This window comes from Tamandua tetradactyla, chromosome 13 (assembly GCF_023851605.1).
Source record: "Tamandua tetradactyla isolate mTamTet1 chromosome 13, mTamTet1.pri, whole genome shotgun sequence".
NCBI lineage: Eukaryota > Metazoa > Chordata > Mammalia > Pilosa > Myrmecophagidae > Tamandua > Tamandua tetradactyla.
In genome coordinates, this window is record NC_135339.1 from 43,662,118 (window position 1) to 43,667,610 (window position 5,493).

The 5,493-nt window shown below is 34.2% G+C and overlaps 1 non-coding gene across 1 annotated transcript; it reads left to right on the forward strand.

The window, feature by feature from the left end:
- Positions 1–350: 350 nt before the first annotated feature.
- On the forward strand, positions 351–422 carry TRNAE-UUC (transfer RNA glutamic acid (anticodon UUC)). Its single transcript has one exon. It is a non-coding gene; the product is annotated as a tRNA-Glu (tRNA).
- Positions 423–5,493: the final 5,071 nt, after the last annotated feature.

The window sequence follows — 5,493 nt, forward strand, 5'->3', positions numbered from 1 at the left end:
TATTTAAGTCAAAGTGAAAGGAAAATTCTCATATCATGTAAATAGCCATATAATATAACATAAATAATTTAATATTTAATGACCACAACTTCTTTAAAGATGTTCTTTTATATGAGGAGAAACAATCTTGGTATCAGATGGCTACAGGAGCTCATTGCTGCTCCCCTTCCTAGGGCACTTGGTATGAGCTGCCTCTACTAAGCTAATCTAGCTCACAAAAGACAGAGAAGAAAGAGGGTGTTTCTTTGCTCTCATGACCAGGCTCGACACAAAACTCTACTGGTTGAGCTCTGGAGGCTCTGCAACATTGCTTCACCTATATTATAAATATATAAAGCAGTATGGGGGGTGCATGGGTAGTTTAGTGGTTAGAATGCCCGCCTTTCATGTGGGAGACCTGGGTTCGATTCCCAGACCATGCACCCTCCCCCGCCTCCAAAAAAAAAAAAAAAGGCATTAGGCGGGTAAGGTACTGACAGACACATCCAGCTCTGCCGGCCTAAGCATGCCATTAAGCAATAATTATACAGAACAGAGAATCCTGTGCTTTCAGATATGCTTCTTCTATTAAGCCATTTTAGTATACTTTATCATGTATCAATAATGCTGTGTCACAATATATCTTGGACATTATAGCTATCGAATTATGATCACATTTTCCCCCAAAAATCTGATTTTAAGACATGATTTTCAGACAATATTGTGGTATGAGAGTTTTTCTTTTCTTCATAAATAAATGTGAATGACATATGAAATGTGTGTAAAAAATAAACTATTCGTTTCACATTTCAGATTATGCTTATTAAAATATATAACTGAAAAATGTCCCAAAATGATGATAACATTTGCATTTATTTTGCTCTCAAATAGATTGTTATATGTACTAGATTGAACATTAAAAAGAAAGTAATTTCTTCGTATTACATATGGAAATAAGCTTTTTTACATATATTTATATCCTTTATCTCTATATACAATACAGGAAGGAAATTTCCTTAAGTGAGTTGAATTTAAAATTAAAATAATGCACAATATTGTATTCTGGATTATTTAAAACATTTGATACTTGCTAACTAAAAATTTACTGACCTAGGAATATCCATATTAGATTTAATTTGTTGTCCAAATCCTGGCTCAGCTCCTTGATCTGCCACTTTCTAATTATATATTTTTGGAAAGTCACATGGAAAATTTCAGAGCTTCAGTTTTTTGTTTGTGTTTTTTTTTTTAATCTGTTAATTGTGTCTAGTAAGATTTACTTTGTGGGTTATTGTAAGTAGTTTATCAAATATTATGTGATTTTTCTCTTGGCACACTACTTGGCACATTCAAAATATACAATAAAAGTTGACTTAATATTACTGGGGATAATTGCTAAAACAAATTTTATGTGTGGTACCACACACTGTACAAAAGGCTCAAAGAGCTATTTTGATTATAGAAAGAAAAATACTTCAAAACCATTCTAGTCTTAGATGGTTTTTAAGGTTTCATTTTTCTCAGCTTGGTTTGGCCTACCAAGCTGTGCTGGTTTGAAAACATTATCTACCCCATAAAAGCCATGTTTTAATCACTGTAAGGTGTAATCTTTTGATTAGAGCATCTCCAGAGAGATGTGACACACCCACTTTTGAGTATATGGAAATGTGACTCCACCCATTCCAGCTGGTCTTGATTAGTGTACTGGAATCCTTTAAAAAGAAACATTTTGGAGAGAGTCAGAGCTGACAGAAATGAAAGAGCTGGCAGGAACTTCAGAGCAGAACTGACACAGAGGCTTTCACTTGGAGAACAGAGACACAGATGTTTGGAGATGCTTGGAGCCCAGCAGACATCTCCAGGAGATGTTAAGTAAGTCAGAATCTGGAGAGAGCCAAGGGAAGCCAAGATATGAAAGCCAGGCCTGGAGAAGCAAAGTGAGAAACCCACAGGAACAGAGGCTGAAAGCAACAGAGCCCAGGAGCAAGGGACCAGCAGATGTCAGCCATGTGACTACCCAGCTGATATTGGCCTTCCTTGAATTAAGGTATCTTTCCCTGAATGCCTTAGTTCGGACAATTTTATAGGCTTAGAACTATAAAGTTGTAACATATTAAATTTCCCTTTTCAAAGGCCTTCCAGTACTGGTGTATCACATTCCAGCAACCTGCAAACTATAGCACAAGCAAATGTACCATTTTACTGTATAACTTTAAAAATCAGTTAAGACTGGCACTCATACTGTTGAATTTAAAATTCATATATATATGAATACCTCACATGATACAGTTATGACAATCTCTTTAGCCTTCTTCTGATAAGCACTGTCAGGAGGGAGAACATTAAAAATAATAGAAGCTACTTTGGAATAAATACTTCTGGATTTTGGGAAATTCCACTGTAAGAAAACATCCCTAAGATATAAGAATTTCAAAAATTAAAATTAAAATTTTTTTGTTCAAAAGTGAATTTTCACTACTAGAAACTGTCAGAAAAGTTTCTTGCTGTATTTAACGACAAAAATTGCTTTACTTTTAGAGAGCAAAGTTGTAAAAAATTATGTGGTAGCAGGAATATTGTACAGAGTGGATGAGTTTTGGTGAAAGAAGCATCCTTAATTATCTTTCAGCAAAAAGCGATAGGCTCAGAAATTGATTATCTGGGAAAAATATCTGGGGACAGATAAAGCAATATCTAATAACAGTTATTCAGAGCATGTTTTTAGAGAGTTACTTGTAAAAATAAGCTTTATGCAATTTCACTATCAGCTCTGTAACAGTGAAAATTTACAATCAGATGCTAGCATGCCTGAGAATTTCTAGCATTCCACCCAGGTAAGAATTTGCCATGAAAATATGCTTTTTTTTTGCTGTAAAATGAAATATTTACTGTTTGGTCAATATTAAATTTAAAATTCATCTTACATTATCCTCTTGGGTAAAAACTTGCTTATATATTTTTAATGGAGAATATTCTTGGGCTTTGCAAGCTCAGTATTTTGTAACACATGATTAAAGAACATCTAGCTTCCTTCCTGGTAATCTACATACTTGCCCCAAATATCCAATTTCTTGAAACCCCAGAGGAAAAGGGATGCATGAGTAGTTGGAATAGAGATTCATTGTGTTTCTTTGTCATGTAAGAGTTAGTGAGAGTTAGTGAGTCAGTGTTATATTTGGTAATAATCGTTTAACTACTCTTGAAATTTAATATCCACAAAGTCTGGTTAAACTTTTTAACATCACTGTTTGAAAAGCACAATGGCCTGGGAAGACTTGGGACTTCATTTCTTAAGTCCTTGTAAATGTTGGCATAAATTCATCAAGTCAGCTTGCTGCTACTTAGATTGCTCTCCTTTGCTGTTTCTGTTAAAGTAATAGTGAAAACTACAAAAATAATAAAAAGGTAACATTATAAGTCTACATCCTCTTATTTAAAATTCTTGGGACTAGAGATGATTTGGGATTTAGAAATCTTCAGTTTATAGACGTATTGCATTGTATATAATACATTTACTGCTGAGTCTGTGACAGAACTCCATAATTAAATACACTAATATTTCTGAAGAATATAAATGTTATAAATAGCATCACATCATTACAAGTCAGATTTTGACACTAAGTACGTATTTGTCAAACATTTCGTTTTCAAAAATTGCTGGACATCAGAAGTTGAAATAAGGAATGTTGTTTTCTACTGTCATTGTAGTACTATTATCATTAAATTTTCAAAATAACTGAGAGTTAGTTATTATTATTTCTTTTTTATAGATGTGGAGATTTAAGTTCTAAGAGTTTGTAAAATTTGTAGTCTCCTCACTACTAAACTGTGAAAGGTATTTAAACCCCAAACTTGTTTGACTCCTGAACACATTTTTTTAACCATTATACTAAACAATACAAAAATATACCAGTTTTAGAATATGTGTATGACAAAGGATATAAAACAAAAAGAAGTACAATTAGTATTTTGGTTAATAGTCCATTATTTCAGCAGTATTATCATGCCTGTTGGTAAGATAAACATATCATAACAGACAAATATTTTGTGCTTACCATAAATTACAGATAACAGTATCCATCCAAACTTCTGAGCTGTATCTCTAAGTTTATCCTCAAACTTAGGCATGGGTTTTTAAGGGGAAATGGAGGGAATTTTCTGAAAGAAGTATTGAGTTGAAAAATGATGTGGAAATGTAGTAGAGCTTGGCTTTAACTGGAAATCATTCATGTATCAAGAGGGGGAAATTCTAAAAGGGATAAAGATAAGGATGGAGAGAAAAGGAAGTTGGGACAGTTCAGATCAGATTAAATTTTATAAAAAAGGTAATGTAAAGCCTTTGTTGAGTCCAGGTATGTCATGTAAATGCAATATAATCATAGCTGGGTGGTTGTATAATGGACTTGACTTCAGTAACGTGTGGGAACGTATGTTGCTGAACTTCATGAGTTACTCTCCATTTGTAAAGGTCCTAGTTTTGAAAAAAGAAGCAAAACTTCCAGGTGTTTTTTGTACAGAGGAATAGACATAAAAACATGTTCTAGAACCTCAGTGAGCAATGTAATAGCCATGAGCTCCCCGAGACTATTAAACTTTAAATTTAATTAATCAAAATTAAATATTATTAGAAATGAAATTCTTCAATCACCAGGCATATTTCAAGTGCTCAATAGTCATATGTTGCCAGTGGCTAATTTATTGGACAGTTCAGAAATAAAAATGCTCAGGATCCTAGCAAATGTAATCATAGCACTATTCTAGATAAAGGAATTTGGCAAGACTGTGCAAGTATGATAACAAGTTTGGTGAGATGGGAAAGCCTCACAATGAACAAAGGTGTGCGAATATGCATGCTTGCTAAATGTCAGGGTTAGAAGAGATAGCGGTTGCAGGCAACACATCTCTGTACCAGCTAGCAGTAGGGTCAGGAAGATTATCCTGGCTCCAAAGTGCTAGGGTAGAGATCTAGAGACAGATAACCCCTCATAAAGAACCTACCCTTCATCTGACCTGATTCAGAACTCAGTCAGTGCACAGGGCCTTTTCTCGGAGATCATCCGTCAAGAACATTCAGCAGCAATTGCACAATTTCTCAGCTTTCTGTAATGGTGATAACATTTGGGGCAAACAATCAGCTAATCAAAAAACCTACATTGCTGGTGCGAATGCAACATGATATGCCTTTTTTGTAACAAAGTTTAGCAGCTTCAGTCTCACTGTTAGGTATTTACTCAAGTGAATTGGAAACACACGTTCACATATAGTCCAAAAAAACCCCAGAAAGTTAGGCAAATGTTGATAGGAGCTTTATTGGTTCCTATCCAGTATCTGGTAACAACCCAGATATCACTCCACTGAGAATGAATTAACAAATTGTTGTAAATCCAAATAATGGAATATTACTAAGCAATAACAAATAAACTATGAGTAAATGCAACATGAGTAGATCTCAAATGTATTATGCTGTGAGGAAGAAAGATTCAAACTTAATGTACAGGAAAATAACATTTATAG